The sequence below is a fragment of the Argiope bruennichi genome, chromosome X2 (genome assembly GCF_947563725.1).
Source record: "Argiope bruennichi chromosome X2, qqArgBrue1.1, whole genome shotgun sequence".
Classification (NCBI taxonomy): Eukaryota; Metazoa; Arthropoda; class Arachnida; order Araneae; family Araneidae; genus Argiope; species Argiope bruennichi.
This window is the reverse complement of record NC_079163.1, coordinates 33,890,756-33,914,558: the sequence shown is the minus strand read 5'-3', so window position 1 is coordinate 33,914,558 and position 23,803 is coordinate 33,890,756. Positions and strand designations below refer to the sequence as shown.

Below are 23,803 nucleotides of genomic sequence, written 5' to 3'. Positions count from 1 at the left end.
GATTTCTAATTCGATATTGATTTTCACCATAGGTTTGAGACAATAACAAGAAATTTATTTTAATACTACATTTACGATAGGAAATTATGAAATAGACAAATGAAAATATTTTCCATAGATAAAGATACTGAGTTTGAAAGTTATGCAATCTTTGAGTTGAATGTTTTCTAATTCTACATTTCATCTTATCTTAGTGGAAAGATACGCTTATCATTAGGTTTTGTGATATGTTAGTTTTTTTTTTTTTTTTTTTTTTGTAGTTACTTTTTTGTGCTCAAGGAAAATGAATATACTTTTAGTGAGAACCGCTGTACTTACTAGAAAATTTTACATATTTTCTAATAAAATGGTTACTCCAAGTGGTAACTCTAATATTTATAAAAAAAAAAAATGCTTCCATTTTCTTTAAACGAAGCATTTTTACTAGAAAAATCTTGCTTTTAATAAATATTCATTATCACAGAACTTTGAACCGTTAATAAATCTTAAATGATGATTATTTCTTCAAGCGTCATGCAATAGGATTTCATATGTCCGAACTAAAACAGCTTGAGTCGCTTTGATAATCAGCAATAATGATCTCTCCAAAATCTTTTTGCATAATCCCTAAAAAAGTTATTACCCCCCCCCCTCTTAACGCGTAAAAGAGGGGGGATAAGTAACATTTATTCCCCCATAAATTTCATTGCTAGAAGTGCCTAGATTTTTATTTTCATAGACCCTGTGAAATAGATATGATTATTTTCATAGCCCCTATGTTAGAGATGTGTGCTTCATAGTAAATAAAACTGATTTTGCATTTTGAACGCCTTTTTTTAAACCGACTAAAAACCAATTTTGACACAGAACAACAAGTTTCGTAAAAAGAATACTAAGTCCATTTATCTATGCAAATGTACATGCCACGAGACAGTTAAACTTATATCGGAATCAGTTCAAAATTTGATACGTGCTTTTATTTCAGACGCTAAAATTAATACGAATTTTATCACTTTACGCTTTGCATTCATTCTGCTCACATGTTTTCAGGCAGAAAAATTTCTTTTCGAGTGGCTTTCGTTCAAAATTTTATAGAAATCTTCAAATTTAGTATAAGACCACATTCCAAGTTTTATTATTCCAACTCAAAGCGTTTTTTAATTATCTTGTTTACAGACAACTAATATAATTCTAAAAATGTACTTTCCAGACTCGGGGGGGGGGGGGTGAAACGTAGATATTCATCAAAATCTCAAGATTGAGTTTTTTGAAGTCTGCAGCACTTTCTTTTTGCAAACTTCATACAGTGAATAAACAAGCCTCTTATTGGTTTTTCTTATGTTAACGGTCCGTTTTGAAGTTTTATGTTAGCGGCTCTGTTGGGACGGACCTCACAAAGGTGATGACGCAGTTTGGTGGCGTCTAAGGTACTGGACTGACATCCCCCTTTCCACATGTCTGTAACACACCAGTGAGGAAAGAGATATTTAGCCATTATGGATTTAGCATATTCCAGGCCCGCTTAGATTATAGTTTCAATATGGTTTCGAATTCGGGTCCCATAGCCGACTTTACCTCCAGCTTCAGTTCACTATATGTTAACATATTCATTATATACAGTCTATCCATCATGCTTATTTTTTTTTTAACTAAAACTTTGCCCAAATAAGAACAGATACTAAGAAATCATGTTACAAATTTAAATCTATAAATATGTTAAGGTATTAGTTCCAGAAAAAAAAAACCCTCAATAAATGTATAAAAGTATCCTATTAAACTATTACAATTAAACATAATATTATAAATTCTATTTTTATAATATACACATACTATCGAAACTAATTAAAGAGATTAAAAATACATATCATTATTTCGAGCAACTTGTGACATGAGTTTCCACTCAAAATTTTGTTCATGTAAAGTTGTTAGAAAGTATCATGCGTTTAAGTACTTAAAAGGCATTGTGAATTTTAAATGACACCTCTTGAAAGTCGAAACACTATTTCACTAGAAAGGAAATGCTGATTCACATCGTGGCTACCCATTTTAAAGTTTATTGCTTGATATCACGTGAATGCTTTCAGTTGCTTTTATTAGGAATTTAATTGAGTACAATTGCTTATTCAAGCAGTGCGTTTCCCTGATTGCTTTGCACAATAATTTTAAAATTGTGTAAACGAAACAGAGGGTTGCTATTTGATTTCAAGAAAATATTTTCTAATATTGACTAGGAAAACAATACTTTTCTCTTGTAGCCGGTAATTACAGTTAGCTTTTATCAAAATTTTTATGAACGTGTTTGATTATAATCACAAAACAGATTACCGTTTTGGTTGGAAGTTTTTTCGGTTTAAAAGGTTACCTTTTGAAGTGAATTTAATTTCAATATTATTTAAATAGTTTTATATATTATGTTACAATATACATAAATATCTATATAAAAATCTCAACTGATATAAGAGGATAGTTTCTTTTTTAAATGTTTGTTTTTTAATAACACTAATATTATTTTAAATATTGAATAATATTATCACAGCACTATGTGCTTTGACTTAAATTAACTAAGTACCAAATTTGGTATAGAAGGCATTTAATTAACTCAGAAACTGGAAAATTCCTTTCATTTTGGAAATGATAAAGCATCGTGTATAAATAATAATAAAGCATAATTTATTTAATAAGCATAATTTATTTAAAATTCTTCAGCTAGCATATTTCTACTTGTCAATAACAAATACTATAAATCATTATAAGCATAAACATGAGATGTCAAGGTTTTTTTAAAAATTTATTTATTTATTTTCATTTATAACTAAATAAAATCGAGAAATCAAATATTTCGAGTTGCTTAAATTATGTCAAAAAATGTTTTCATATTCCAATCTAAATTCACATTATTTGACTAAAAACAAGGTCACGCGGAATTGACAATTTATGTTATTTCAAGTGCTAGAATTTTAAAATTTTGTACACTAGTATATTTTCGATGATCATACATTGTTCTAATATTTTAAAAACTTAATTATCAATTAATTAATTAATTTAATTTAATTCTCATTCCATATTAGTGGCGCTCCCTGGAAATGAATTTAGAGCAAATTGATTTCAATAGAGAATTTTCAAAACATAAACTGATGATAGTTGTCTCCCTTAATCTTGCGCACATTCTCTTTAATAAAAGTGTTATCTCCTCCCCAGTATAAAATGTAAATCTTTGGTAAGACCACGAATGCTTTGCATTGTACTGGTGGACAGTAGTTACGAAATATAAATCATTAATCTGAATCTTGAATTTTTACTGAATTCTATAGCATGATCTTTAGCAATTTATCTATGGCATGCGATAAATGCCAACAATTTAATTCCTATTTTAGACGTCTTTTTTTCTACCGATTGAAACTAGAATTAGCGTCTCTGAATTAATTGCGTTTACATGTTAAAGTATATACCAATAGTAGGCCAATTTTTTGACAGTCTTGGTTTAAAACTTAATAAGAATCTGCAATATAAATGTTAAACGTGCACCAAATTTTATGCATTTAACTCTTTAACATTTTGTAATTTTCAATTTCATTTATACTCGAACACAGAGTCAGTAGGAATTTCTCTGAATGGACTACGTATAGAATTTGATTGAAATTTACAAATTTAGTATAAAGTTAATGCACCAAATTCCACTCTTCTAGCTCAATGCGATTTTGAATTACCGTTCTCACAGAACAGACAGGCATAATACCAAATATTTATTTTTTGAAGATTGATTTATTTTCAATTTGTATACTTTGTATACTAGAAAGTAAAAATCGACTTGTGTGTGTGTTATACAAAATTGTTCTCTATTTAATGATTTAAAAATAAGCTTTTAAATTATGATAAAAATTACATTTTTGTTTAGTTTAATTGAATTAAAGTGTTGCATTTTATCCCATTTTAAATTGCATTAAAGTGGGACATTTTGGGAAGGGTCTGAAGATTTTTAACCCCTGTCAGACGACGAGGACGACACCTGGGTTGGTATCTCCTTCTCCAAACATCCACGTCATACTACTGGATGACGATACCAGATTTAATATGACCCAGAGGAAGTGAGTGGAATCGAGTTTCGTACCAAGAGCCCCCCCCCCCCCGTCCGATGCCCAGAACTTACTTGGTCACTTTTTAAGTCTGCATCAAAGTCAATCAAAATCATGTTATCATATTCTGATTTAATTTCCCGATCGTATTCTGTTACATTTTTAAGGTTTGAAAACAATAAATTAATAATCTGCTTCCTGTATTAAACTTAATTATCAGTATATTTTGAAGAGTTCATTTTTTAAATAAACTTATTTCTGAACTAAACGTAGATTAAATTGTAAATTTTTAAGCTAAATCTTTATATCTTTATATATTTCCTGAATCTAATCGATAGTATTAAAAAAAGTGGAATTGGTAACAGCTTTCAAAAACTAAAATTTATAGTTTGAATAGAATTGTTTTAAATTCGATTTTGAAACAATTAATTGCTGTAATAAAACTATTTAAATATGTTGAGTTTTGAATACTTATAATGCCTAAAAAATAAAAATAATAAATTAACTATTTCTGTTCATCTATGCATCTTATTCATCTGATTACTCCAAACTTTACATTATTTCGGTTAATTGAATTGAATCTTTTTGAATCATTGAATTGAATGAATTGAATCATTGAATTTGCATCTTTTTAAAGTTTCTTTCTTGCTATATGTTTTCTGAAACCCATAATCCTGAAACTATTCAACATTTTCAAGCAAACTTTATTGAAATTTGATTCTTTGGTTGTAAACTTAATATTTATTTCTAATTTTAATTTGGTTTATTGAAAAAAATCATCTTAACAAAAAATATATCATTAAAATTTGGTGAATAATTATTTGAAATCGCATTTTTTTAAAAATTTTATATTAATGTTTTATTTTCTTATTCTGCCGTTTTTTTATTTTCTTATTTTGACGTATGTTTTATTTTCTTATTTTCTTATTTTGACGCGTGACGATTTGAAGCGCAATTTCAATTCCAATTTGGCATCACATTTCTTATTTATTCCGAAAGAAATTTTTGGATCAAAACGACAACATGGAACTTTTCTCAACTGAAATGAAAGTTTTTAGAAAACCTGGTTTAAAATATCACTCCAACTTATTTTTAGTAAAAATAATCAGGATTGCTGAAATTATTCAAACTAGTCATAAATTTTTGGAGGAGAGAAAAAAAAATGTTTGCTAAAAGAAAAGGAAAAGGAGGGGGAACATGTTTTTTGGAGGGAGATTTTTAAGGGAAATTTTAAAATAGACGTAAAATTGTTTCGTTTTCTTCGTAGTTAGGAAATCAAAGAGTTTGTTTCCAAGTTAAATTTTAGTCTATTTAAGTTTTTAAATTTGCAAAAAGAAAAAAAAAAGAACTTTCCATGGTTTTTCAGGGATTTTTTATTGCACAAAACTATTTTTGAGAAGAATAGAAACAAGAAAAAAACAATTTATTTCAATTTCAGAGTTTGACTAATTTGAAGTATTTTAATAATAATACTTTTCGTCTAGAAATTTCAACATACAAAAGTTTTAGTTTCCCAATCTAATATTTTTAATGAGTATGAAATTCAAGAACAATCCTCGATTTATTTTTTGAAAATGATTCTGAGTTTGTAGAGGTTATCCTACAGTATTAACTACAATTCTGCAGCCCAGCTGTAACGACTAATGATTGGTTGTGCAACCGACGAAATTGAAAACTTTCTCAGAAATAGACACAGCAAGACTTTCCGAATTAGGTTTCTTGCGCATGATCATTAAGCTCAGAGAAAACTAAACTGGTGTATTCATTGCTCAATAAAATTGAGTTAAAAAAATATTGGTAATTGAGTGAAAATTGAACCCAGCCTTTGTTAAGCGTTCATTAGGAAATAAAGTAAACCGATTTCACTTGAAATTGTGATTAATAATTTATGTTTCGACGAAATTCATCCGTTTCCTTATAACCCTCAATTAACTAAGGGACTTATTTTCTTATTTGATTGATATATGAATAAATATATAGAAATAAATGCATTTATTGATGTGTTTCTCATGTTCTTAAATTGCTTAGTGACTACTAGTACAAATGTTGTACTTGCAGACTTTTTCTAATGCTAATTATGTGCCACTGAATAATTAGAATTTCTCTCGCACCACTCTGTCTTTTATCTGATTACTGTTTGCAATTTTTATCCTCCGTGCATTATATCATATATGTTAGTTATATATATTGCTAGTAATGGGAAACAAAATTGAGTTCCCTAGCGAGTGGCCAAAATGAATGAAAAACTCTTATCTCCTAATGGAGGTAGAACATGCTATCCTAATTCTTCGCTAAAATTCCCGTTTATAAGGGATATTTTGATATTAAGCAAAACATCATAACATTGTTTAGTAGCTTAAAACTTTCCAGCTCATTTTTCAAAGAATTTTCAAGTTATCTTAAAATTTATATTTTTACAAAATTTTGCTATTTTTTTGGAAGATTAATTTAAATAATATATTTTGATTTATACTGAATAGTAGTCACTTATATGTTATAGATGTATGAATACAGTCAATATATGCTTCATTGACCTACTACTGTGTTAAATAAAGGTATTTACTTTTAGTTAGAAGAAAGATATGATCTAATCACAAAATGCACCAAAAATAGTAAGGAATTGAATTTTAATAGATTTCATTCAATTTTCATTTATGTATTTTCATTGAACATTGCACACTGCTCAAGAAGTTAAAATAGTGATTCCCAAGCAATTTTTTTTAATCTTAAAAAGGCATCACACCAATTATTGGTTGAAAAGCAAACACTTGGGAAAAAAATTTTGGCTGTTCTGCAATAAAATAAACATTACAGGGTATAAAAATATGTTTATTATAACATTATATATTACATTATAGTTGATTAGCTTTCTATTTTCGATCTAGCGCTTGGATGAGATTCATATTCGTTATGAAAAGTTCATTTTTTTGTTAAATTTTGTTTTGTTAAGAGCCAGTGAAATTGCTTCAATTTTAATCAAACCAGGAATGAAATTAATATACCATACCAGCATGTTTGTACTATACTAGCAGGAATTGAGTAAAAAAAAACATTCGATCTTTAATTTTACCTAATATAGATTTTTTTTTCATATCCTGAATTCAGTAAATCGGGATTTGCTACATTGTAAATAATTCACAATTTATTCTAAGTGCAAATTATACGTATCTCATAATTCTCAAATTTTTTATTGAGGTACGACAAACCATAAAAAGATCAGGCTTGAATATAAATAAATTTAAGCATAATGAAAACACTCTTTGATCGTAAAAGGTTTAAAAAAATGTTTTTCTCCGATAAATATTTCGCTATTGTTTCAAGCTTAAGTATTTTGAAAATATCATATTTAATTTCACAATTAATTTAATAAAACATATACTGGATGCTTACAGTCTGTAGGTCCGCTTATGTCAATATAGAAAGATCTTTACTAATTACTAAACATTTATTGATACTATGAATTTAAATCGTTCTACGGTACCATTTTCATCAACTTATGAAAACCATGACTATCTTTTTTTTTTATTTCGAAAACGGGGTTCATTTCTTAAGTTCATATTCGTAAATTTAGGCATAATTAAGGATATCCATGTATCGAAATGTCTCTTCTTTCTGTCAAGTAAAAGTAAGAAAACACGATTCTTTATTCAGCGCCGTGCAGTCATCTTGTCATCATATTGTTTATTCTAGAACGTTTGACCTACATTCCATAATTCGCGAATGCGTAAAATATTCTACTCTCTTATGTGATGCAGATATGATTTTTACCTATCCACGTCGAGTAGTACTCAGCTGTGAGTACAAGGTTATGACTTCAACTTGAGCACTTGTTACCGTGTGTAAGTATATTAAGAAAAGGCGACTAATAGACGAGAATCCTTTCTTCCTATAGAATCTTTATTCCTTTTCAGTCTGATTGGTATGAATCATCTATACTTAGAAGAAATGGATGATCATAAAAGCAGGATTCTTTAGAAGTGCTTAAAAATAAGGTTCCATGCTTTTTTATTCTATGCTCAGAAGATCGAATTTAAAAGACTGAAAATGAAATTTCAGTATTATTTCATTAAATTAAGCCGATTAATTATTTAGAGTCCTTACAATAATATAAAATCATTCTACTTTGTAATTAATTGAATTATTTTTTATTCTATTCGGGAAAGTAAAGTTCCATACTTCTTTGTGCGTACATTCTTTGTACAAAAAATTACATTTAAAGAATGAAAAATTTATTTCAATGTGATTTTATCAAATTAATGCGCATAGTTATACAGTATCCTGAAATACTACCAAGTCCCATCCACTTTGTAATTAATTGGTAAGATTTCTGTATTGTAGAATTTATGAAATTTTATTCACACATTTCTCTTTTTGGATCGAAAAAATTTAAGAGGCCCATTTTTTTCTTTCAAAATATTTTGCTTTCACCTCTAATATCAAAAATTAATAAGAAAAGTTAATCATAACCTTAACAATCGATTAAAGTAATTGTAACCGATTTTTGATAAAATCGATTTTGTTAATGTTCCTTTCTTAACTATCATTTATATGATAAATGAAGTGCTTAGAAATTATTTTGATCTTAATCTTGACTATTCTGACAAAATAAAAACCTTTTGCCCTATCTAGAATCATAATTCACCATCAGAGAAAAACTGCGGCGCATTTGTTATGAAATGATAAGGGTAAATGAAGAATACTTTACAAATTTATAAAGATAAGATAGGGCAAAAAAATTTTACAAGTTATGCTTTATATTCTTTCATATGAATTCATTCATAGGAATTTTGTATTCAGATGCTTCATATAGATAGTGCGTAAGAAAATAAATGTGTTGCGAATATTAAATATTTTCTTAGATTTGATAAATACGACACGATTTAAATTTAAATTTATTTTCACCATTTTTTTATTTGTGTATATGGATTTGATCTCTTTTTCAGATTTTAAATTGCCATTAAATAGCTAAAAAATGTCACCGCTATATTCAGGATTCATGTCTCTTTCTTCAGAATTTTTTTATATAAATAAGTCTATTTTTTTTTAATTCTGTGAAGGTTTTAATAAGCATTTTCATATCATCCAATTACATTTATTACTCTTAAGATATTATTTTATTAGAAAGTTGTTTCAAATTTTTAATTTTATAAACAAGTTACAATTCCTGAAGATTAAAGGTCCTTCGTTTAATCAACGGCTTACCAGCTGAATTCACGTATCCGAATTTAAATTTAAAATTTTTCTGTGTCCTTTTTATTGTGAAAATAATTTTTTTTTACTATACTTTTGGTGAAAAAAAATATTTCTATTTTTTAATACACTAATAAAAGTATACTTATTTTTTTTTCAAGACTTCTACATATTTATCCTTTGATAAATTTCATAATCGGAAATATAATGGGATCATTTCCTCTGAATCTATACCTTATAACACCTTTCATATAGAATTAAAAGTTACTTGAAATCAGTCTGATTGGTATGAATCATCTATACTTAGAAGAAATGGATGATCATAAAAGCAGGATTCTTTAGAAGTGCTTAAAAATAAGGTTCCATGCTTTTTTATTCTATGCTCAGAAGATCGAATTTAAAAGACTGAAAATGAAATTTCAGTATTATTTCATTAAATTAAGCCGATTAATTATTTAGAGTCCTTACAATAATATAAAATCATTCTACTTTGTAATTAATTGAATTATTTTTTATTCTATTCGGGAAAGTAAAGTTCCATACTTCTTTGTGCGTACATTCTTTGTACAAAAAATTACATTTAAAGAATGAAAAATTTATTTCAATGTGATTTTATCAAATTAATGCGCATAGTTATACAGTATCCTGAAATACTACCAAGTCCCATCCACTTTGTAATTAATTGGTAAGATTTCTGTATTGTAGAATTTATGAAATTTTATTCACACATTTCTCTTTTTGGATCGAAAAAATTTAAGAGGCCCATTTTTTTCTTTCAAAATATTTTGCTTTCACCTCTAATATCAAAAATTAATAAGAAAAGTTAATCACAACCTTAACAATCGATTAAAGTAATTGTAACCGATTTTTGATAAAATCGATTTTGTTAATGTTCCTTTCTTAACTATCGTTTATATGATAAATGAAATGCTTACAAATGATTTTGATTTTAATCTTGACTATTCTGACAAAATAAACACTTTTTGCCCTATCTAGAATCATAATTCACCATCAGAGAAGAACTGCGGCGCATTTCTTATGAAATGATAAGGGTAAATGAAGAATACTTTACAAATTTATAAAGATAAGATAGGGCAAAAATATTCAGATGCTTCATATAGATAGTGCGTAAGAAAATAAATGTGTTGCGAATATTAAATATTTTCTTAGATTTGATAAATACGACACGATTTAAATTTAAATTTATTTTCACCATTTTTTTATATGTGTATATTAATTTGATCTCTTTTTCAGATTTTAAATTGCCATTAAATAGCTAAAAAATGTCACCGCCATATTCAGGATTCATGTCTCTTTCTTCAGAATTTTTTTATATAAATAAGTCTATTTTTTTAGAAATTCTGTGAAGGTTTTAATAAGCATTTTCATATCATCCAATTACATTTATTACTCTTAAGATATTATTTTATTAGAAAGTTGTTTCAAATTTTTAATTTTATAAACAAGTTACAATTCCTGAAGATTAAAGGTCCTTCGTTTAATCAACGGCTTACCAGCTGAATTCACGTATCCGAATTTAAATTTAAAATTTTTCTGTGTCCTTTTTATTGTGAAAATAATTTTTTTTACTATACTTTTGGCGAAAAAAAAATATTTCTATTTTTTAATACACTAATAAAAGTATACTTATTTTTTTTCAAGACTTCTACACATTTATCCTTTGATAAATTTCATAATCGGAAATATAATGGGATCATTTCCTCTAAATCTATACCTTATAACACCTCTCATATAGAATTAAAAGTTACTTGAAATCAATACATTAATTGATATTTAAATTCTGAAAATATAATAATGCATTGTCATCAAGAACACTTAGATATGAAAAATTTCGAAGTTCTAATATTCAGGAAAATGAGGTAAAACTCAATTATAAAATAAAATTCCATCTTTATGAGCAAAAAAAGATGAAAGATTAAACAAAAGCAAGTAATAAACCATCAAAAATAGTGTAAAGTTTTATAAATGTAGCTATACATTTAAGTCAGCTACATCTAATGAAAGTTGTTCTATTTTTAATAGTAAATTATCGGCTTATAATATTTAAATATTATTTATTAAACTTTTCTATTATTTAAGAGAATATGCGATTGACTAGATACGCAAAGGCAGTTATTTATTATTTTTTTCTCTGTGAAGACCTTGTTAATCAGACATGGATACATATGTTACCGTTAAAGTATGAAATCCGTTATTTGATAGAATACTAGTTATTCCATGAAATAACTGATCATGTCCGTGAAAGTGTAAAATAATCTATGTCATATATCTCGCACGACATATATCTAGAATAACGATTCATAGAATATATTCCATGTCCATATATCATGTTTGGAAGATTATGTTTCAGAAGATGAAGTTGAGCAGAAAATCTGCAAATTGTGTTTTAATGAACTTAATGTTCAAAGAGAAAGAGAAAAGTCTAAAAAATGTTTAGAAATTCAAGCGAAAAAGATGAAATTAATGTAGGATAAATCTCATTCTGAAGTCTCTGTGGGGTTTACCGTCCGTATCCCAGTGCCTGAAGTTGACAGAGGAAAAGGTGATGCCAAATCTATTTTAGCTATCATCATAAAAATAACCGAAGAAGGATTTTTCCAATTGGGCACAAGAAACGGCCGCATAAAACAATTATATTCCCGATCCCAGTTCAGTGTCTGCGAACAAAAATGAATTAAAATCGAAGAAGTACAGGATGTAGAAATATAGCTCCGGTCGATTGCTACAGCTCAAAGTTTAGGTACTGGTCAGGTATTTAAAAAGTTTTCGTGTAAAACTCAGTGTGTCAACAAAAAAATGTTTTTGTTTTAGAAATAATGTTCTTTGTAATTCCAAGTGTCATTTTAGTAATCCTTGTTGTAACAAATGATTTTATGGTACGTTTCCATAAATACCATTTATACGCTGCATAAATTAGATAAATTGCTTCTTTTTCATTTTAATTGTCTATCATTAGTTTAATTTCATTTTAGATAAATTGTTTATTTTACACTTTAACTGTCTCTCATTAGTTAATTTATAGAATACCTAGTTATTTCATAGAATAACTAGTTAAAGTGTCAAATTAATAACATATTACACACTTTAACGGACACGATCAGTTATTTCATGGAATAACTAGGTATTCTATGAAATAACTGCATTATATAATTTAACGGTAACACATACATAAAATATAACATACATTTCATTTTTTAATGTGTCATGTTACTTTCTAAGAAAATAAATGAGGGGAAAATGACATATTATATTTATGAAGGAACTAGCATGCTCCTGTGTGACGCAGTCAAATTAAATTATTGCCCACTATAATCCCATTAATTTTTTAGCTACCGAACACATGCTCAAACGTCAGAAACAATCATCACTCCATATAAATGTAGAAGTTCTATTTCTGAACTGAATAAAATAAAACCTAGGAGATATCGCGTGCCCAGCACTCAAAAGCACCTAAAAATAAGCATTTTTTTAGAGATGTATTTTCATGTTTGTTATGATTTTAGTATTGTAATTAAGTTCATTTACTATTTTATCACTTTGATCGGATACCTCTGCGTTGAATGCAAATATCATTTATTTTCAAATTTATAGCCGAAATTAACTACAAACAAAACTACCGCACTCCCCTTTTTCGAGGACCTGAAAATATCTTTGCAAGCCGAGAGTTATTGCGTAAAACAAGTTACCCCTTGAGGTGTTGCGTGCGATGGGCGTTGGTCAGTCCAACTATTTTGGTCAGCAAAGAGTTGGCGTGATCTATGCAAATGCGGATGTCACGTTTACACCCTTCCCTTCCTCGCCTCTTCTCCTTGAGCATTTAGCAGTTTTCTCTTGGCCAAACGATAAATGAATTAATTTTTCGTCGCCAAAGCGGAAATTTGCCGCCAATATATTTCGCGGCTTCAGAAACGAAGCGATTGGGCACCGAAGCGAATGCGCTCTTTGAGTGAAATACAAATCTTGCAGTAACCCCCAAATAATATAAAATATTTTTCAAAGAATAACGAGAAATATCAGCGTTTTATAAGTGTCGAGTATATAAGAAATTGGCTCTTTATATAAAGCTTAACTAAGAGTTAAACAGATTTCAAGTGTTAACTATTGAAACTTAAGGTTAAGTAATTTAATGTTTCTGAAAAACCTTTTTTATATTGTTATGCCCTGAAACTTCTGCGTATATGTATTTATTAATAAATTTCTGTTAGGTGAAATACTCTTATTGTGTAAATTGCTCGAAATGATGAAAATTTAAGACAAAATTCTTGTAAATCGTGCTCAGAGAGATATGGAAATTGATTCAAATTTAAATCTACACATGAAAAATATCAGTTTTACAAAGAATTTCATTTTAAAATTAACTTCCCTCAGAATTCCATTTCAAGATATTGCAATCCTGAAGTAAGATATTTTTAATGTATATTTGAAATAAGATGGGAAAAAAGGAGTTTAGTGTTATTTAAACGCATCAATTTTTTCCTATGTATTCTAAATATGTAAATATAAATATTTGATTCTATAATAGTAAATTAGTATTTTTAACTGAATGTATCAAAAAATAAGAGTTTATCCAAACAGATTGATAATCTTGTAAACATTAGAAAGTTGGTTTTTAAATAGCTCTCCTTAATTCTGCTCCATATAGTAATTAGGAGCCCTAATCAGACAATTTTTTAAAGTTTTCAATAAGTATTCGAAATTGCGTTGATTAAACTCTACATAAGACATAACATCAAAATACTAACATTATATTTTCAATACTAATATCAGAATATTAGACAAAAACAATCTTGAATTGCTTTATGTTTAATTGAACATTTTTTGATTTCAAAATTAATTTACTATAAAAATTGATAAAATATGTATGAGAAACACTATAAGTAAAGGACTTGTTTGTAGACTCCGAAATCAAGTTTAGAATCAAATGCATTAAAATATAATATGTAACTCAACTAGCTTTGTTAATTAAGTTTCAAAGGATGCGGTGGTCTGTTAGTATGATTTTGGCATTGGGAACGAACTACTCCAAATTTTAAACAGTGCCTCTGAAGACCCGCCATGTATTTGGACCTGGTGCATATTACATTTGACGACATGGACCAAATATCATACTGTTATTATGATGCAGGAAGTTTGAATATGAATTGAAGTTTGCATCCGTCATCCAATAAGCGTTCAAAATTTTGAGGTCTATCCAAAAATAGACAATACATTGCTTTAAAAATAAGTTAATATAACTAAATGAGACAAATAAATTTTCTAATAAATACTTAAGAAGTGAATAAGGCTTTCATGTAGCTAAAATTGCGTGACTATTTCATTTTTGTTGAAAAGGGATACCTTTTATACTTGAAAAATATTATACAATATTAATTCATGCTATTTGAATTGTCTTTTATAATTTTTTTTCTTTTGAAATGAAACTGATAACAAATCATTTGTAAGCAATTTTTATACGTTTCATATCTCTCGTAAGTATAAACCTCGGGTGGAATCTTTTTTCAGTTTCATGTCGCGTCTATGACTCAGCAATTTTGAATAAATAGAATATAAAATGTTTTCCCGTCTTATATATCCACTTGAGAAACAGTAAATTGGTATAAAAAAGGGCAAAATTGTATCAACACAACCAAGTCTATGACTCGGTTTGTTAAAAAAAATATATTCATTTATCTTTCTTTTGGTCTGGAAGATCAGTTCCAATTGATCGCTTAGCTCAGAATTTCTCAAGCTTTTCCCGTTGGTGGGCTTTTTTCTGATGGGAAAAAATGCACGGCCTAATTTTGGATCATAAAGACATTCATGACCTCGAAACTGGAAAATAAAATTCACATAAAATGCTAATTAATTAAAAATTAAAATTTTTAAAATAAAATTTGAATAGTTTATGAATTAAATATTTAAATGTAGAAAGGTTTCTTAATTATTTTTGTTTTTTAGTCATAAACAATTTGTTGGAATAAAATGTCCGGTTTTTAACTAGATAGAATGCTAGGATATTTGTGTTTAATGTGGCCCCATTACTGCATTTCAATTCACAATCTACAAAAAAAAAATTAAGACGATTTAAACCGTTTTATGATGATTTGTATACACTTACGATAATTTTTAATGCAAAAAAAAAGAAAAAAAAAAGAATTTTGTAATTGCTTTTTCAAAACCTGATAGAATTTTCTAAATTTGTTAATTCTGGATGACATTACACTAATTAAATATTTGAAACTTTAATTATGAGGTATTTAAAATTTCGCTCCAATTTGATTCCATATACAGCACTTTTATAGTTTCCATAAAGTAGTTCGAAACTGGAACTTCCGATACCGAATTCAAACCGTACCACCAAACAACCACCGCCTGGTGATAAGTTTCGGTTTCAGAACTGCATGTGATTTCGAGAAATTGTGACTTCAGTTTTATTTCTTTGTAATAATAAATTACAAATTAAAGACGAAGACGAAGCAAGTAAATTTTTAAAATTTCTTTTTTAAAACACTACAAAAATTGCTTTGTTTAATTTATTCCAATTTTATTGCGTCATTTTATATTTAATAAATAAAAAAGTCCATTTAATTCCCCATATATTCTAAATGTATATTCTCCCATATATTCTCTGTGTAGAGACCACGGTGACCTATCAGCTTCGGCGAGCAGCCCCTTCAGGGCCGAGCTCGAAACCTGATTCCACCTAAAATACTTCGCATAAGATAAGGGCTGGTGCATATTAAATACAGCATTGCGGGTTAAACATCTTTCGTTGTTGTGGCGTGGGTGCTTGGAGAGAAGGCGCCAACCTTGTTATCTGACCATTGTTTTTTGCTTAGTATTCCTCGTGTAACTTCGAAACAGGGCAATAATATAACTAAACTATACTCTTCGGCGTTGTACGACAGTAGTTAAGGATTGCTACATAGGTTTACATTATAAGAACGAAGACATTTTATCTTAAAGCAGTAACTAGAATATATCGATTTGATTCCTCAGATATATATCCCATTTAAAGCTCTTGGGGAGGGGATAATCTCATAATTCAGAAACGTGATTAGATATTGCGAACGACCTTTACACCCTTTCCTTCATTTTCAAATATCCATATCATACCAAGCTTTTTTATATACCTCTCAAAATTTTGTTCAATGAGCACCAGAACCAAACGAACCTGTAGATATTCGTAGAATCGAGACTCGAACTGCGAAGCTCTTGCAACCTAGTTTCATCCCCCCTCTTTTATTTCTTGACTTAAAAGAAGAAGAAAACAGTGATATTTTAAATCAGAAATATGTAAACTTTTGTTTTACTTAAAAGTTAAAATTTTTATAAGTATTGTTTGTAGATGTCATAAGTAAACTATGGTGTAAGTCAGCTAAATTTATAGATAATGGATCTTGCGGGTATTAGTATTTTTTAATAAGCTGCCGATTTCAAACCCATAGCCAGAAATGCAAATATTTAATTAATAATATATCATTTTTGATTACATATGGCATCTTAAATTAAAATAATTCCATAAAGTTAATCAAATATAAAAAAAAGAAAATTGAATCTCATTTAAAAAAAAAACTAAAGCATCGTCTCGAGTTTGATTTCTTAACCTAAAGTAAAATTGATTTTGCCAATTCCAAAAAAAAAAAAAAACTAAGTTAAACTAAGTTTTTCTCATTCTCAAAATCCAATAACAATTTTTATTCAATTGCTGAAATTTAATATCACATTTTATAATGCGAAAATGAAAGTTATTCATCTGAAACAATATGAGAATGATTTTTTTTAAATATTTTACTTTTTTTTTAATCACGAGTGGATCTCTTAAGTATTACATAAGACGAAATTCCTATTCATTTTTTATACTTATCTTTCTCTTTCGAAACAGTTTGATAAGAGAAAATTTTTTACCTGTTTCCAACACTGCTATAAGTTGGAAAGGAAGAATATTTTGCATCTTATCCTTTTACCGGTTCAAAATTTTGTACCAGTGTATCTTAGTTTTTCGATAAATGTCAAAGGCTCAATCCCGTGTTCGCTTTCATTCAGAATTTGAAGTGTACTTATTTTTCATTTTTGAAATCTTACATCTCGCTTCAAGAAAGAAAGAAAATATTTTTATTCAGTCTTCGAAATTAAAACCCTGTAGTAATCTCACGAGTATTGGGTTTGATGAATGTTTCTCATTAATTCTTGTACTTAATATTTCATTGAATCGTTCGAAAAAATTATCAATAACCGTACGGTATTCCGCAATCTTTATTTATTTTTCATTTTTATTTTATTTTATTTTATTAGTAATCCTACACAATCACGTTAAATGAATGGAAGAAATACTTTTTCCAACAAATAGCCAAGGTTGTTTTTTAAATCGCTTGGAGCTTTAAAACTAAAAAAAAAAAAAAAATTACATGCATCATTATCTTTCTCAATCTCTCTATCTGTATGTGCATATATATATATACATTCATGTAATGATATCTCTTAATATTAACTTCATTCTAAAATGGTCTCTTATTGTCTGATCCAATTCCACTTTTGATTTAATTACTTTTAACCCGTGCTCTATAAAATTGCTAACTTCAGAATTTTCTCACGCTCCGAGTGAAGGGATAAAAATCCTTAATGTCTGCGACATTCTTTTAAGGATACCTAAATTTCTCTTTCCTAAGTGTACACATATCTAAGAAATTCATATCAAAATCTCATTGTAAAACCAGTGAAAGGAAAAACGTTGGTCACTTGCTCTTCTGCTCTTGTGTCGCAAAATAGACTGACGTATTTCTTACGACTTATTCTTTGTACATAAATTATGTCTCCCATGGTGAAATAAATCAAAGTTTTAACATTTCAAAAGTTTCTTCTATTCGGTTACACAACTGCTTAAATAAATATGTTTACATTCACACACACACACACGTGTGTGTGTGTGTGTGTGTGTGTGTGTGTGTGTGTGTGTGTGTGTCATGTTATTTTTATATCACATCAGCCAATTCATAGGAGTCAAGTTGTACAAAAATGGTTTTATCTTTTATTTATCACTTTATTTGTAGGTACTGCTTCTCGTCCGAGCATCCCCTGTGTTATTTCGGAGAGCTACTATCTGGGAACAACACCCAGTTCTGTTGTCATCTTCTTTGACTTCTTAGCTCATGGACTTGGTTAGCTAAGCTGAATAAAACCAGGTACAGTACCTGTAGCTAATTACAGGTATTATAATTTCTGTTTAACTTAAGCTATCTTCTATAGTATCAATTTCAAGATTCTCCGGATGAATATTTATCAAACACTGTTTGTAAATTTGTTCCTATTTGTAAAGATGGACTTTTATAATCGATTTTCACTTACTTTCTGACATGCTTCAATTTTGAAGTTCTGTACACTTGAGCATTCTCAATGAAAACACACTATTTGACAACTATCAAAACTTAATTATGAATTCATCAATTCAGTCAAATCGATTCCATATGCTTGATCACTAGCTAATTAACTAGAGAAAATCAATTACGAAATTCTATAATTCTATCTGTTATAATTCTATTCTATCTGTTCTGAAATTCTATATTGTTATCTATTATAAATTAAAGACCAAAATTTTAAAAAAATGCTTTTTAATATTCTAATAACTTTGAATTTCTGAAAATTGCATTCTTTTTATTTAGAACGATCAGATGAAGAAAGTTAGAATAGGGATTATTTTAAAATTGTCTAATAATGAACCAGTTTTATCAAAGGGAGGAAAATTAAATAAATTAGTGAAATTCACAGGCAGAGTTTTAATAAAATTTATCAAAAATCTAAATTCTCGCAATATTTAGCCATGCTGCTGCGAGGTGGAAAAGAATAATATGCATGCCGAGTCATATTCGTGACTAGTTAAATAATTAGTTTAGTTATATTTACATCTCATTTTTATACAACATGAGGGTTATTTTGGAAGGAACATGGTAATTTTCTATAATGGTTTTTCTGCATTGGTCAAGTGCTGATATTTCAGCCGGCACTCCCCTTTGACCTCTACCGCTGTACTCCATCTATACTTAGTCCTAACGGGTTTGGTGTGCGGCGGCCTTTCCTGCATGTTGGTTATTTAGAAAAATTTGGTTTTGATCCTGGCTTATTTAGGCTTTTCAGCCGAGACTTTGCAACCATGGTCCTGTTAGATGACAAGCTGTAGATCGTAGATTTGTCTTTAAATATTTCAGTAAACATTTTGTCTCCAGAACTTAAATCAGATTTATAGCAATCAAACATTCAAACCAAGATAATATAGCATTATATGTACTTGTTGAAATACTAAAAAAACCTCCGAAAATAACATTAAAAAATGACTTTACCAGAAAAGGACATTAGGTCCCTTCCTTAAAAAATTGTAAATGCTGAATATTGAGTTTGACAATATTTCCAAATAATGTTTTATCTGTAGGTACAAATTCTGCAAGTAATAATTTACTTTTATTTATTTATTTAGGACTTAAAATGCTCTAAAGAGTGCAGGTTCATCGAAAAATCGAGTTCATAGTTTTTTTTTTTTTTAACTATGATATGACACTTCTTTTTTTATTTCGTATACTTACATACGCGAAATTTAAGAAGATATCTTTAAGAAAATGTGAACGTTTAATTTATAAATTTGGAGTCATTGTACAGATTCTCAATTATTTTCCCTTGCGTCTTTTTTTTTTTTTTTTTTCCCTTGGCGAACAAAGATAGGAACGGCGGGAAATCAAGATTTCCGGTGAAGCCCTACGTCTCGACTTGAAACACTTAGTTCAAATACGAAGAATAATGACCTTCTGTAATTGATGACCAAACGATCTCAACTACATTTTTTACAACTAAACGGAATCTTTCCATCCCCTTGCGCCGAAGAAGTATGTGGGGGGAATAAATTTTTTAAAAGGTTTCCTTCGTCCGTTTCCTGCCCTTTAATTGCGGACGCTGGTCATCGCCGAGAGAAACTTTAATAAATAAATTCTCGGTTGAAAGGTTTTCATTGTGACTTTACCTCGTGTTGTAAAATCGAAATTTTCTCTTACAACATTTTAAAGCCAGCTTAAATTTGGTTCTTGCGGCCCAAACTCAAATTTCCTTTTACTGTACGCCTTGCCTTAAAGAACATTAGTTTTTATTATATATTGGAGGCAAAACACTTGTTTCCTTTCGGCTGGTTTATCTTTCGTCGGTTGCAGCAGAGACTTCTGAAATCATTGAAATTTGTTGATCACTGTTATGATTCCCTATTTGAAATCTAAAATTACTGTATGTGTCCTTATCTTCCCGCCATAATTTTTTTATAGTTTTTCCCTTTCTTGCATGTAAATAAGGAAAATGTATCATATTCATCAAAAGAAGTCGATCGCAAAGCTTTGATTGATCTCCTTGTTTCAACTGCTTGTTTTCGAATTTATTTATTACTAAAATTATTATACTGAAGACACATATCTAAAAGCAATGCATATTGAAATAGCAAATTTGATTCAATTGCTCGCAGGTACATTTTCAATCCTTAACTATCACAGTGCTCACTTGTCAGTTTACTAAAAATCCATTTCTATTTTAATTTTTGGGGGGTTTCGGGATGTAATTATTTCTATAATAATTGTAATCGCAAAGCATTCTTATAAATATTTTTATGTCGAATTAAATAATATCAAAGCTTTAATTATTTCCACAGTTTATTATAAATCAGCCAATTAGTATTTTTAGATGAAGGAATAATTTCTAATTTTGCTTTTACTATTTAATTTCTTTTTAATTATTTATAATACATTAATAGCTTTTGAAATTTGATCTTTAATTTCATATATTTGAAATATATGTATAATATTCCTAGAATTGTCAAAAGAAATTGGTAGAACTTTAATGGCGAAGTTTCCTGAATGGTGTACTCGTTTTTTTATGCCTGATATATATTTGTATTATTCTCGGCTTCTATTTAAAGTTTTTTTTAAGGGGGGGGGGGATTTTCATGTGGCAATTATATTTTTATAAAAAAAAAATGTCAATAATGGAAGCACGTCTTAAGAGAATCAACTTTTCTTAATTAAGAAAAATAGTTTCATGGAATCAGGAGGTAATAAAAAATAGCTGAAAAAATTGCTTTATTTTTATAACAAACGTATAAATGAATGTACGAATATAACTTCACCACAAAAAATGATAATTAAATTACACATAACAAAAAGATACAGTTAACGAGAGTGAATTTGCTGCAATTAAAAAAAAATACTTTAAAAAGTATTTTAGATCGGGTTGCTTTAAAGAAAATTCGAATATCTTTTACATAGGATCTCTTTTTCTTTCCTGACATTTCGTCATCATTAAAATTTGACATTTAATTAATAATTCTCTTAAATTACATTCTTATATGTATCCAGTGTAGAAACAGCTGGAGGAATATTTTTAGTTACAAAAAAATTAAATTATCATGACTTATGCGTTATATTTAAGATAATATACTCAGTTAAGTGATTATTACATAACGATAAACATGAATTCTTTTGATTGCATGAAAATACGAAAAATTTTCTGAGTTCATCGTTATGAAATTAGAATTAACATGTAACGTATCATCAAATGCATATAAAGTCGCCCTTCATAATTATTTTCTTCTAACACCAATTTCTTGTAAGCAACCTTTCAATGTCTAGGAACACATTTCTAGATATTCTTTCATATTTATAAAATAATAAATTCATCATGATTTATGTAGACTATTTCATCTACTGTATACAATTAAGCGATTATTATCTAACGATAGGCATGAATTTCTTTGATTGCATGGAAATATGCAAAATTTTCTGAGTAAGCTATATTCAGAATGACACTTGCGTGGAATGCATTAAATCATATAAGTGCATTCAGTTATGAATCGTCAGAAAGATGTACTAAATACACGTATATAACAAAAGCAATTTCAGCATTATGAAATTAGAATAAACATATAACACGCCATAAAATGCATATAAATCTGTCCTTGAAAATAGTAGTAAATGCTGGTGCGTGAAATGGCGTGAGCAAATAATGCAAGTTTTAACAGAAGCTTTCTAAAGTTGATTGATTGGTGATCTTCAAAGAACTGTACTTGTATGGTATACAAAGAATACTTAAAACTCTTATTTCGTGTCATATGGTGGCAAGAACTGCATGCAAGATATGCTATAATTATTTTTAGTTGCCGTCATCAAGTAGATGAAACTTTCATGGTGACTTTTTTTTCCCCTCTATTATCCAAAAAGAGCACTCCAGATTTTATGATGATGCTTCGTTTCCACTTTTTCTTCATTGAGCTTTAGTCTTACTTAAATCATGATATGATTTATATTAGTTAAATAAAAACAATAGATATACTAATAATATTTAGCAATGCCTAAATTAGGTTGCATTACATAAATAAGGTTAGAATTAAATTTTAAAAATTCCATTTTCTAAATTAATCTAAATCTTTCTTAATGAATAATACAATATACATTATTTCAGTAATAATAATTGGATAATGAAATTATCTATTTATAATTGTTTGCCATACGTTAAAATGCGGAATTTTTTTTCAGTGAAAGATATCACTTAAATCTTTTTAAGATGTATACATAATATGTTTATTTTTAGTTCCGAATTTACCATTTTCATATCATTTACCGTGTTTAAATTATGTTATTCAGTTATTAATTCATTAGATTATGTGTCTGACAATTTTGACGGAAATATCATCTGTGTCCTAATTTATCTATTACTTACTAAGCGTTATTTAAAACTTAAAAAAAATGGAGTGAATTTTAAAACTTATAATGTAGCAATTATTGTGTTTTAACTATCCCTTTGACGGATATGTTTGAAACGTATTGTTTGATACATATCTGCACTTAAGATACTAAAAATGTTTTCCAAATTTTATTTATCTAGCTCTTTACCTTTTGTAGCTATCATGTTCAGATGTAATTAGACAGATAAATAAACTTCCATGGACTGGATTTCGTTCAAAATTTGATAGAAATCTTCAAGTATGGTGTAAAACCACACACCAAATTTCATTCTTTTAGCTTAAAACATTTTTTTAGTTATTGCGCTCACAAACAGACAAACATGTGTTTCAAGACAAAATTCCAAAAATGTTTTTCGTATTCGAGTGTGAAATATAGAAATTCCACAAAATCTCGAAATCCAATTTCTTAACCAGACTATCTCTTTGTAAACTTCACGTACGAGAAGGTAAAAAGGGATCAATATGTTGGACATTCAGAATAAGCGGCGTGCAGTCAAATGCTGCGATTTTAAAATTGAGTGAATCAGCATTTTGCCAAAATGGCATTTTAATGAGTAAAAGATTTCACTGTATTTCATTTCTTAAGAAGATTAAGAAGTTTCCATGATATGGAATTATGTTTGACTAGTTAACATAATGATTATCCGTATGCTGTTAAAATTCATGTACTTCGACCTTCCAACATTATCAAACTCAGCAATGACATTGTGCGTTTAAATGAGTCTTGTTCCACTTCCGAGTTACGTGCTTCATTTTAGTTCTAGTGCACCCTTTGGAGTCGTTTAAGTTTAATTAATTA

At 28.4% G+C, this 23,803-nt stretch overlaps 1 protein-coding gene and 1 long non-coding RNA gene across 2 annotated transcripts in view; one reads left to right on the top strand and one right to left on the bottom strand.

Moving 5' to 3' along the window:
- Nucleotides 1–23,803, top strand: part of LOC129959976 (myocyte-specific enhancer factor 2-like) — a 348,098-nt gene that overhangs the window by 101,854 nt on the left and 222,441 nt on the right. The window contains exon 3 of the mRNA XM_056072924.1: nt 18,293–18,424. The gene's annotated coding sequence lies outside the window, so the exon portion shown is untranslated. The remainder of the gene's footprint in view (nt 1–18,292; nt 18,425–23,803) is intronic.
- LOC129959977 (uncharacterized) overlaps nt 1–23,803 on the bottom strand; it is a 90,675-nt gene that overhangs the window by 5,535 nt on the left and 61,337 nt on the right. The gene's annotated exons all lie outside the window — the stretch shown is intronic.